Below are 13,176 nucleotides of genomic sequence, written 5' to 3'. Positions count from 1 at the left end.
TAACCGACTGGTATCAGTCAGGTGTGAGTCTGGGGACCGCTTCGAGTGTGAAGGTGGTGTCTACGGACGCCTCCACCTCGGGGTGGGGAGCGCTGCTCGAGGGCAGACCGCTAGCTGGCCTGTGGTCAGAACGGGAAAAGCTCCTTCACATAAACTGCTTGGAGATGATAGCAGTCGACAAAGCGCTACGGCGTTTTTGTCCCCAGGTAACAGGCCACCACGTCTTGGTCCGGTCGGACAACATGTCAGTGGTGGCATACATAAATCGCCAGGGCGGCGTCAGGTCACGAAACCTTCACAGGCTGACGGAACGCCTCCTGGTCTGGGCTCAGCACAGCCTGCTCTCACTGAGAGCAGCGCACGTGCCTGGTCACCTGAATGTGGGACCAGACAGACTGTCCAGGAACAATGTTCCAGCAGGGGAATGGTCGCTGCACCCGCAGACGGTCCAGCTGCTGTGGAAAACGTTCGGCAGAGCACAGGTGGACCTATTCGCGTCCCACGAAAACGCTCATTGCCCGGAGTTTTTCTCGAAAAGCAAGGACACGCTGGCTCATGTTTGGCCCCGCTGCCCCCTATATGCTTTTCCTCCTGTCTCGCTCCTGCCTCAGGTGTTGGAACGATTTAGGGAGAACGGATGCCCAGTGCTGCTCGTAGCTCCGCTCTGGACCAACCAGACGTGGTTCCCTGCCCTGATGCAGCTGACCAGCACTGCCCCATGGCCTGTACCATTGAGGAGAGACCTCCTCTCTCAGGCGGAGGGCTCGATTTGGCACCCTCGCCCGGAGTTGTGGTCCCTGCACGCATGGGCCATCAATGGGTACCCGCTAGCCTCCCAGAAGGAGTGTTAAACACGATCGCGCAGGCTAGAGCTCCGTCTACCAGGCGGCTCTACTCCTCGAAATGGTCTGTTTTCTCTGCATGGTGTCAAGCCCAGAGCTTTTCACCTGTGGAATGCGGGGTTTCGGAAGTGCTTTCCTTCCTTCAAGAGCTACTGGATAAGGGCAGGACCCCATCCACGCTCAAAGTATATGTGGCGGCCATAGCAACGTTTGCAAAACCGGTGTCTGGCCAGTCGCTGGGGAAAAACGACTTAGTCGTGCGTTTCCTTAGGGGAGCTCGGAGGCTGAACCCTCCCAGGCCCCCTTCAGTCCCGACGTGGGACCTTTCCACGGTCCTGGAGGCCATGAAAGGCGCCCCGTTCGAGCCAATCCAGCTGGTGGACATGAAACACCTGTCGTTCAAAACAGTGTTTCTCATGGCCAAGGGCGTAGGTTTAGGGGGGGACGCTAGGTACTAGTCCCAATCAATATTTTGAGATGACAAATTTGTCCCCACCAATATTTAGCAAGCTCCTTTGAACTGCTATTTTGATATTTGCGCTGCTATTTGGATCGATTCCAACGGCCAGGACGACGACAGTACAAGATACGCCGTAATTTGATTGGCGGCGGGGTATCTGACAGGCTACACGCGCGGGCCGGGACTACTTTTTGTGCTTGCACTCACTGGCAGCGAGCGGGTGGTGTGTGTGTGTGTGTGTGTGTGTGTGTGTGCGCGCGCGCGTGTGACGACGCCGACGGTAAGTTCCCAGGGCTGTCTCTCTGCATGCACATATCCATGCATATACAAAGGCCAGGGTAAAACATTTTAATATTCCGTTTTTTGCCCCTTTTTGTACTTTGTAGTTATTCAGCTATGTCACCCAAGAAGAAGAAAGGGGACATACGAAGCTTTTTCATAAAGCAGAGTGTAAGTAGGCAAAAATAACTAGCCACACAAATAACTAGCAGTAGTAGTGACTGACCATGCTTTCAAATGCAGATTCTACTGTGGAAAATAGTATTAACTGGTGATCCTGGTTACCCAGGATATTGTTACAGTTAAACCTAGCTTCTGCAATCTTTCAAGGTTAGGAGCATTAATTAGGTGTGTGCAGCACGGATAGACTCATAGAAGTTGCGCTATCATGATAGACGTTAGCAAGTCACTGAATGTTAATTAGCCTACCTTAACTTAGAATCTTGCAGTCATAAACAGTGGATCATCTGAGACATTTTTCGTTTCTACATTCTGTTTATGTATTGTATTTGTGAGTGTAGCCTATACTTGCTAGACACATGTCTGGAAAAACATATTGGCAATGTTAAAAAGCCAAAAGTAAACACTGTTGGTTATTCAAATATAATGAATCATTATTTGTTTGATAATATCCAAATAACAATATCTGGTAGGAGGGTTAAACTTGCTTTTTTTTTAAGGATAGAATATATCAATAGAATTTGATATAGAATAGAAGATAGATAGGCCTACATAATAATTTATGTTAAATAAAATGTTTGGTTGTTCAGCATTACAGTCTCAGGTTTTTATTTTTTGAGAGTGCATTTTTGAGATTATACAGTTATACTAGCTCTTTATTGACAGTATACAGGATGGTGTATCGGGGTCAGGATACAATATAATGAGATGGGGGGGGGGGGGGGGGGATATAATGAGATGGGATGTCCCCACCAAAGCTGAGACCAAACCTACGCCCATGCTCATGGCTCTCGCTTCAGTGAAGCGCATAGGGGACTTGCAGGCGTTTTCAGTAAGCGCGTCGTGTATGGAGTTTGGGCCTAATGACTCGAAGGTCATTCTCAAACCTAAGCACGGGTATGTCCCGAAATCCCTCAATACACCGTTTAGGGCCCAGGTAATTTCCCTGTCCGCCCTTCCGGTTCTCAGTGAGGAGGAGGACGCGAGTCCTTGAGAGCTTATGTGTCACGCTCGTCTGTTTTCAGACAGACGGAGCAGCTTTTCGTTTTGTTTGGCGGGCGTTCCAAGGGACTCGCCGCCTCAAAACAGAGCCTATCCAGATGGATAGTGGATGCCATTGCGCTCGCTTACTCTGCAAAGGGCCTACAGTGCCCCTTGGGTGTCAGAGCGCACTCCACGAGAGGCGTGGCCTCTTCGTGGGCTTGGTCGAGCGGGGTTTCCCTGCAAGATATCTGTACGGCCGCGGGCTGGGCCTCGCCGTCTACATTTATAAAATACTATAACCTGGAGGTACCCGCCTTACAAGCTAAGCTTTTGGCGGTCTAAAATTCAGTGCTATCTGCCCCGCTGTGCGGCCCAGATGCTGAGTTTACTGCAGCCCCATGAGTGTTGACACACGTATGGCCACCCAGATCAGGCTGAAAGCTTTCACCCTGGCTGCGCGTTTTATTGTCATATGATAGCCCCGCTGGGTGCTTTTTTATAGGGAATGACGCTTCCAGCCTCTCTTCCTCCACTCTATGTGAGTTTATGGTGATTATGCACTACATGAGCCCTGGGCTTCGGCCCTTGGGCCTTTGGTGTTGGATCCCTGTACGCACGGCGTGTTGCATTGTGTTCCCCTAGCGTAAGCTATTACGCAGTACGAGAGATACTCTCGTAAGAGAACGTACTCGGTTACTAACGTAACCTCGGTTCTCTCTAGAGAGGGAACGAGTACTGTGTATCTTGCCGTGCTTGGAATACGCTCTGGTTCGCTTCAGCGATAAAAACCAGCTTGTACCAGCCTAACGAGCATATTTATAGGGTGAGACCACGCCCTTTCTGGCGGGACGTGACGATATGGGCGCGAATTGCCCCCATTGGTCATTACGTCACGCAGAGTCTCTCTCGATAGGCTGCTGCATTTGCCGCAAGAGCAACCAATAGGCGCGCGAGCTGTTTCGCCTATGTCTGCTTGCTGCTGCAAAGCGTTTTACATTAATAAAAAATTAAGGATAATTTTTGGCTTCAATATCTCGTGGAAAAGAGTTTTTCCCCTAGCGTAAGCTATTACGCAGTACTCGTTCCCTCTCTAGAGAGAACCGAGGTTACGTTAGTAACCGAGTACGTTTTCCAATGTTCCTGGAGCCATCCGTGCTTTTTTTTCAAACGTGGAATAACACAAAATATATATCATCGTAAAGCTTAGAATCTCTGCTTTTTAAAGCATCTAACCACTTCGATCAACTCTGAACAAGAGCTGAGTAGTCCCTCTAAAACGGAGTGTACCACCCGTGAGCGCTACGTGGGCGCCACCCGGCTGCGAAAATATTAATTATCATATTTTTCAAAAATATTGCCTTGATTAACACAAAGTAGGTGTCATTTGAAAGCTTAGAGTCTGAACTTTACAGTGAATGTAGCCAATTTGAAAAACTCCTAAGTATTGCTGAGTTATTTGCTGATAAATAGAATTTCTTTTTTTCATAATCTATAAATACTTATGTACTGCAATGTGTCAAAAACATCATACAGCTCATGAAACATTCACAGATCGTTGAAAATGGCACATCATTTTTTACAGTATATTATAACAATTAAAATGAGCCCAAAATGAACATAATCTATTGCGTTTGTGGCAAGATATTCTCCATGGAGGAACAATTTTAAAAATGCCCAATAGGGGGCGTCCAGACTTGGAAAATAAGCCTGTCTTGGTTCCAAATGCTGTAACTTTTCTTTCCTTTATCCAATCACCACACAATTTTATCCAGATGCAGCTCACATATAGTGGGACTTCACCAAAAAAATAATTTTCTTCCTACCTTATTTCCTTCCTGAGTTATTATATGTCAAATAAGAAAGATATGCAAAATCATTATAAAAATTATATTTATTTTTTGTCTTTTATCAGCAGTTTCTCGGCAGGAAAATGTCCAAATGTAATGTAATTTATATTTTCAAAAAAAGTGAATATTGTGAATAATGTAATAATATTTTCAAAAAAAGTGAAAAGTGTTCTATCAAACGATACCAACCTTTTGACTCTCCTTGCTATAGTTTTGGAGTTATGAGTCTTTAGTTTTGTGTGTGTCACTCAGAAAACAACAATTTTGTATTGCTTTCCAAATGTGTGAGGACTAAACAAAAAGGCTACCTTTGTTCAGAATGCTGTAACTTTTGAGTACTTTATGCAATCACCACAAAATTTTATCCAGATGCAGGTCACATGTATAGGGACTTCACCAAAAAATAATATTTTTGCTACCGTATTTCCTTCCAGAGTTATTACATGTCAAACAAGAAAGATATGAAAAATCATAATAATTTTTTTTTTTTTTTGTCTTTTATCAGCAGTTTCTCAGCAGGAGAATGTCCAAATGTAATGTAATTTATATTTTCCAAAAATTTGAAAAGTTTTCTATCAAATGATACCTCCCTTTTGACTCTCCTTGTTATAGTTTTGGAGTTATGAGTCTTTACTTTTATGTGTGTCTCTCAGACAAAACAACTGTAAAAATGGCCTCAGGGCTGTAAACCCTTCCTCTCATGGAAGAAAGTGGTGGGAGATGCACCTGCTTCTTAGTAAGACGGCAACACAATCGGATGTCCTGTTTGCTGTTGTAAGTATACAGATCCTTCAGAATGCCCCAGAAGATGTGATCACCATCCTGTGTTGCTGGAGGCTCTGGCGTAACACCCATGATGGCTGGAGGCTCTGGCATAGCACCCGTGATGGCTGGAGGCTCTGGCGTAACACCCGTGATGGCTGGAGGCTGGCGTAACACCCGTGATGGCTGGAGGCTCTGGCGTAACACCCATGATGGCTGGAGGCTCTGGTGTAACACCCATGATGGCTGGAGGCTCTGGTGTGGTGTCCATGACGATTGGGGACTCTGGCCTAACGGGTACAAAGTGAATGCCGCGTTCTGCCTGTCATTACGCTGTCCAAGTTGCTATCTGAGAAGAAAAGATTGTATTAACGTTTATTTTGTTTGCGGATGTGATTGTAAGTTTTGGTAGTGGTGGATAGAATGTGTTTATAAATAGACTATTTTTTACAACAAAAATGAAACAAGCTTAAGCTTTGAGATCGCAATAGACGTGAAGGGCTATAATGCGTTAAGAGCTCGCTCAAGTACTGGGGAGCTAAACCATTTAGTGCTTTGTAAGTAATCAGCAATATTTTAAAATTTACACAATGTTTAATAGGCAGCCAATGCAGTGTTGATAGAACCGGGCTAATATGGTCATACTTCCTGGTTCTGGTAAGAACTCCAGCTGCTGCGTTTTGAACTAGCTGTAATTTGTTTATTAAGCGTGCAGGGCAACCACCCAGTAGAGCATTACAATAATCTAGCCTTGAGGTCATGAACTAATTGTTCTGCATTTGTCAATGAGAGCATATGGCGTAATTTAGATATATTTTTAAGATGGAAAAATGCGGTTTTACAGATACTAGACACGTGACTTTCAAATTAAAGATTGGTATAAAAGAGCACACCCAGGTTCCTAACTGATGACGAAGACTTAACAGAGCAGCCATCAAGTGTTAGACAGTATTCTAGGTTAGTATGTGCAACCGTTTTTTTTTCTATCAGAATTTAGTAGTAGGAAATTACTAGTCATCCATTTTTTTATATCAGCTATGTAGTGTTGTCACGGTACCAAAATTTCAGTATTCGGTACCAATACCAGTGAAAATCCACGGTTCTCGGTACCAATTTCGGTACCAAAAGCTTAATTTAGATAAAATTTACATATATTAAAGTGTATATCACAGTTACAAAGATGGAAACTGTAGTATTAAAAACCCTTTACAATAAGATTATATTTGTTAGATAACATTAGATAAAATTACCTAACAATAAACCATAGTTATATACTGTAGCAATTATTCTCCTTGGGGTTAATTTAAAAATATACTAATACATTTTTAAAATCAAAAGTTTTATCTGTTAACATTATTTAATGCACAATGAATGAAGTGAACAAACATGAACAATCAAGTGTTTGTATTAAATAACATTCACAAACATTAATTAATGTTGCAGAAATATATTGTTCACTCAATGTGTTGATGTTAACACATTAAGTAATGTTAATGAATGGTATCTTATTGTAGTGTTACCAAACTATACAGGAGATAGAACATGTTTTATTTGACTTAACTGTAGGCCTACTTTTATTTAATCCAAAACTGCCAAAAATGTCACTCTTGCCTGTCTTCAAAACTTGAGAACGCTGTAGCTGATTTCTAATGCAAGGGCTAGAAATCAATTAATTCTTTGCTGATACTTCCTCGTCATCACGGGGAGCGCAGTTTGCACTGCTTTCTCCTTCTCTCCACAAGCGCTCGCTCTCGCGTGTCTCCGCTATGCAACCATAAACAGTGACGCGCATGGAAAAACAAGCTCGCACGTCGCTTCTATTATGAGCGCGCTTCCCGCGCGCCTACATTTGAAATTTGCACGCGCAAAAAACGTGCTATGTGAACGTGTGAACGGCCCTTTATGGCAACGTGACATTAGCCTAATTCAACATATTTCCATATGTGGCTCTTTCCTCCTTTCTTGTCAACAAGTGGATTCAGAGCCAACGCATTAGCAGCGCCGCCGGTCGCCATGTCTCAGTGTTTTTATGAAGAGGACGCAACTCTGCACCTTTCGGACAGCGCATCAAGAACCGGATTAACCCGGTACTCGGTACCTAGAAAAGCTGGTACCGTAACCGTTAATTTTTTTTAGTACCGACTTGGTACCGAAGTACCGAGTTTTTTGACAACACTACAGCTATGCATTCCGTTAATTTTGTGAATTGGTAAGTTTCGTTAGGTTTTGAAGAAATATACAGCTGAGTATCATCGGCATAACAATGAAAGCTAATTCCATGTTTCCTAATGATATCTCCTAATGGTAGTATGTACAGAGTGAACAGCAGCGGTCCTACTACTGAGCCTTGTGGTACGCCATACTGAACTTGTAATCGATAAGACATCTGTTCCTTTACTGCTACAAACTGATAATAGTCAGATAAGTATAAACCATGCTAGTGCAATTCCAACATAGTTTTCTAGTCTATTTAAAAGAATGTTGTGGTCAATAGCATCAAATGCAGCACTAAGATCAAGTAACACTAATAGAGAGATACAACCACGATCGGATGATAAGAGCAAATCATTTGTGACTATAATGAGAGCAGTCTCAGTACTGTGGTATTATCTAAATCCGGACTAAAAATCCTCGCAGATATAATTTCTTTTAAGAAAGGAACACAATTTAACACCTTTAAGCTGGCTATGATTAAACCGCTTGTTAAAAAAACGCAACTTGATCATACAAAATGAGTCAATTACAGGCCGATCTCGAATCTGCCTTTTCGGTCAAAGATATTAGAAAAAGCAGAAATATTAATAAACAATCATAACTTGATATAATTGATTATGAATATTTGGATCAGTTAATCGGATTAACTTGATGTAGCTACATTAACACTACAACCAATTACTCGGTTCATCCCGTGAACACTCAATATTGCTTATTAATTAATAGAAATGTACATTTCCGGGGCATGGGAAATGTATTTCTGACTAAGTACTACTGTCACGGTGGGTAGTGGAGAATGGACAAGTGCGGAGTGAAATGAAGAGTTTTAATAAAGATAAAACATAAAATAAACAAACCAACAAAAGAAATCCAAGGTCTCAGAACTTAATCCAACACAGACATGGCAGGACAGGACAGGCACAGAACTCAACGCGACTAACACGTGTAACAATAACAACGAACGAGCACAGGACAGCAAACACAGGTAGACTAAATAAGGAGGCAAACAAAGGAGGGTAACGGGGAGGACAGGTGTGACAAATAAACCAATAATCAGATAACAAGGGGGAGGGACCAGACATGGCCCAAAATAACAAAACACCCATGTGCATCACAAGACAGGACAGACATGTGACATTACCCCCTCCCTACGGATCAGCTACCAGACGCTCCATAAGACCAGGGCGGGACAGGAGGGACAGACCAGGGCGGGACGGGAGGGACAGACCAGGGCGGGAAGGGAGGGACAGACCAGGGCGGGACAGACCAGGGCGGGACGGGAGGGACAGACCGCTTATTCTTGGGAGGCCAGGGTAAAACATACAGTCCATCAGGTGGCCAGGGCGAAGCGGACAGTTCATCGTGCACCCAGGGCAGAGCGGACAGTCCATTAGGCGGCCCGGGCGAAACGGACAGCCCATCGGACGGCCACGGCGGTGAAGACCCCTTGGGCGGCCAGGGCGGTGAAGACCCATCGGGTGGCCACGGCGGAGACGACCCATCGGGTGGCCAGGGCGGTGCAGACAGTCCATCGGGCGGCCAGGGCGGATCTGGCTGTGCAGGTGGCCGGAACGGGGCAGGTCCTTCGGGGCGGCCACGGCGGTGAAGAAGCCTCAGGCGGCTACGGCGGAGACGACCAGGGCGACCACGGCACAGGAACAGAACCCGGCTCAGGAACAGCAACAGACACCGGCTCAGGAACAGCAACAGACACCGGCTCAACAGACACCGGCTCAGGAACAGCAACAGACACCGGCTCAGGAACAGCAACAGACACCGACCCAGCGGCGGCCATCCTGTCTGGGGACACTGGAACAGGCTCAGGAACAGACACTGGCTCCGGCTCAGGAACAGACACTGGCTCCGGCTCAGGAACAGACACCAGAACTGTAACAGCCACAAGAACAGACAAACACAGAAACAAACACTGGCTTTGGCTCTGGAACAGATACTGGCTCTGGCTCCAGCTCTGGAACAGGCACTGGCTCCGGCTCTGGAACAGGCACTGGCTCCGGCTCTAGAACAGCAGACACTGGCTCCGGCTCTGGAACAGCAAACACAGGCATGTCCAGGATCCGAGCCAGACTCTCCAAATAGTCCATCATTGCCTTGGCGGCCCCACAAATGGGCATCTCTAGATCTGTCTCAGACTGGGCAGATGGGACAAGAACAGTCTCTGACTGGGCAGACGTGACGTGAACAGCCTCTGACTGGGCAGACGGAACGTGAACAGTCTCTGGCTGGGCAGACGGAACGTGAAGAGTCTCTGGCTGGGCAGACGGAACATAAACAGTCTCTGACTGGGCAGATGGAACATAAACAGTCTCTGACTGGGCAGATGGAACGTGAACAGTCTCTGACTGGGCAGACGGAACGTGAACAGTCTCTGACTGGGCAGACGGAACGTGAACAGTCTCTGACTGGGCAGACGGAACGTGAACAGTCTCCGACTGGGCAGACGGAACGTGCACAGTTTCTGACTGGGCAGACGGAACGGAACGTGCACAGTTTCTGACTGGGCAGACGGAACGGAACGTGCACAGTTTCTGACTGGGCAGACGGAACGTGCACAGTTTCTGACTGGGCAGATGGGACGTGAACAGTCTCTGACTGGGCAGCGATGACATGAACCGACTCTGAATGGACAGGCGCAGGTCTCCTCCTCCTCCTCCGTCCTTTCTGACGGATGTGTGCAGACTCGGGGCTGGCTAAAACCATCGATGAAGTCCCAACGCTGGACGGATCCAGTGACGATGACTTTATTCCAAATGAGACCAGTGGGGAAGACTCTGCTGCCCTCCTCTCCTCATTCCTTTGAGCGCACATGGAAAAATATTTAAATAAAGAAATCCCATTCTCCGGAGCAGGACAAAGTTCGCTCCGCTGAATCCACATATTGGCTCGTTCGTTCTGTCACGATGGGTAGTGCAGAATGGAAAAGAGGACTCAAGTGCGGAGTGAAATGAAGAGACCAACAAAGAAAATGAACAAACCAACAAAAGAAATCCAAGGTCTCAGAACTTAATCCAACACAGACATGGCAGGACAGGACAGGCACAGAACTCCACGCGACTAACACACGTAACAATAACAATGAACGAGCACAGGACAGCAAACACAGGTAGACTAAATAGGGAGGCAAATAAAGGAGGGTAACGAGGAGGACAGGTGGGACAAATAAACCAATAATCAGGTAACAAGGGGGAGGGACCAGACAATGACAAGAGCCCATGGCCCAAAATAACAAAACACCCATGTGCATCACAAGACAGGACAGACATGTGACAACTACTAAGAGCAAGTAGTCAAGATCTATGATTAGTGACTCCAGATATGAGCTTGAGACACGGACAACTTTACGTGTGATATGAAAAAGACTTTATTAACTAGACTAAACATTTAAACTAGTAGTAGTAAACCCTTTATTGTCCCTTTTTCACAAGTACCAGCGAAATTGGCCATCAACCTGTCCATACAAACATATATACGATATGACAAGGGGGTAGACAGGACAGGAAGACAGGGAATGAGGAAAAAAATACAGCATGACATGAGGAGAGGTGAGGAGAAAAAGGCAACCCCCAGACTATGCTCCTGTAAGGAGTACAGTGTGGGAACAGGAAAAAAACACCTCAGCAACATTAGCACACAATCAGTACACTCTACAACATGAACAAAAACTTGCAACAGGGGTGGGGAGTGGGGGATGGAGGTAGCCCAGCACAGGCAAGCAGCCATCCGGTCCTGCAGCTATTTCGAGGGATGGGGTGTGGGGCGGGTGATTGTATATCTGTATACACTCACCAGCCACTTTATTAGGTACACCTGTCCAACTGCTCGTTAACACTTAATTTCTAAGCAGCCAATCACATGGCGGCAACTCAGTGCATTTAGGAATGTAGACATGGTCAAGACAATCTCCTGCAGTTCAAACCGAGCATCAGTATGGGGAAGAAAGTTGATTTGAGTGACTTTGAACGTGGCATGATTGTTGGTGCCAGAAGGGCTGGTCTGAGTATTTCAGAAACTGCTAATCTACTGGGATTTTCACGCACAACCATCTCTAGGGTTTACAGAGAATGGTCCGAAAAAGAAAAAACATCCAGTGAGCGGCAGTTCTGTGGGCGGAAATGCCTTGTTGATGCCAGAGGTCAGAGGAGAATGGCCAGACTGGTTCGAGCTGATAGAAGGGCAACAGTGACTGAAATAACCACTCGTTACAACCGAGGTATGCAGCAAAGCATTTGTGAAGCCACAACACGCACAACCTTGAGGCGGATGGGCTACAACAGCAGAAGACTCCACCGGGTACCACTCATCTCCACTACAAATAGGAAAAAGAGGCTACAATTTGCAAGAGCTCACCAAAATTGAACAGTTGAAGACTGGAAAAATGTTGCCTGGTCTGATGAGTCTCGATTTCTGTTGAGACATTCAGATGTTAGAGTCAGAATTTGGCGTAAACAGAATGAGAACATGGAACCATCATGCCTTGTTACCACTGTGCAGGCTGGTGGTGGTGGTGTAATGGTGTGGGGTATGTTTTCCTGGCACACTTTAGGCCCCTTAGTGCCAATTGGGCATCGTTTAAATGCCACGGCCTACCTGAGCATTGTTTCTGACCAAGTCCATCCCTTTATGGCCACCATGTACCCATCCTCTGATGGCTACTTCCACCATGTCACAAAGCTCTAATCATTTCAAATTGGTTTCTTGAACATGACAATGAGTTCACTGTACTAAAATGGCCTCCACAGTCACCAGATCTCAACCCAATAGAGCATCTTTGGGATGTGGTGGAACGGGAGATTCGCATCATGGATGTGCAGCCGACAAATCTGCGGCAACTGTGTGATGCCATCATGTCAATATGGACCAAACTCCCTGAGGAATGCTTCCAGCACCTTGTTGAATCTATGCCACGAAGAATTGAGGCAGTTCTGAAGGCAAAAGGGGGTCCAACCCGTTACTAGCATGGGGTACCTAATAAAGTGGCCGGTGAGTGTATATATGTAAGAGTTCATGTATGTGTAGGCCTGGAGAGTCGCTATGCCTGGCATCATAATCTAGGTGCCTCAGTCCGCAGGATTGTCTTAGTGATAGTCAGCAAGTTGCCATGGAGACAACCTTGATCAGGTCCCAGACAGAGTCAACAATCACCAGGTGTCTGGGGAGTCGGGGAAGGAACGCAAGAGCAGCTCACTGCAGTGCTCTTCCAGGGGAGTTGTTGTTCCAACAGCGGCCTTGGCCAAGGCCAGTGCTGGTTGAGGGCGGCCGAAAACAGATAAGATTGGGATTGTTTGGTCTTGGGGCGAGTAGCCGCATTCCAATTTACGCGGCTATTCTCCTGGTCCATTTTGGTCTCCACGATCCATTTGCCTTTGCAAAGCTGTGAGCTTCTCCATGATGTTAACCATATTGTGGTTCATAGACCCAGTCTGAGTGCTGACAGCTCTGCCCACTGCTTCAGTCATGACGGGCAGCCCTGTGAGGCTTTGGACAGCTGTCACCGTCTTCTTAATTCCTCGATAAACCAGGGCAATGCCTAATCCAATCAGAAGGAGACCTGTTATCATGGTTCCGAATAGGTAGATATCTTCAACGTCCT

Source organism: Rhinichthys klamathensis, unplaced genomic scaffold (genome assembly GCF_029890125.1).
Source record: "Rhinichthys klamathensis goyatoka isolate OS25496 unplaced genomic scaffold, OSU_Roscu_1.1 h1tg000123l_1, whole genome shotgun sequence".
Taxonomy (NCBI): Eukaryota; Metazoa; Chordata; class Actinopteri; order Cypriniformes; family Leuciscidae; genus Rhinichthys; species Rhinichthys klamathensis.
This window is presented reverse-complemented; position numbering follows the sequence as displayed.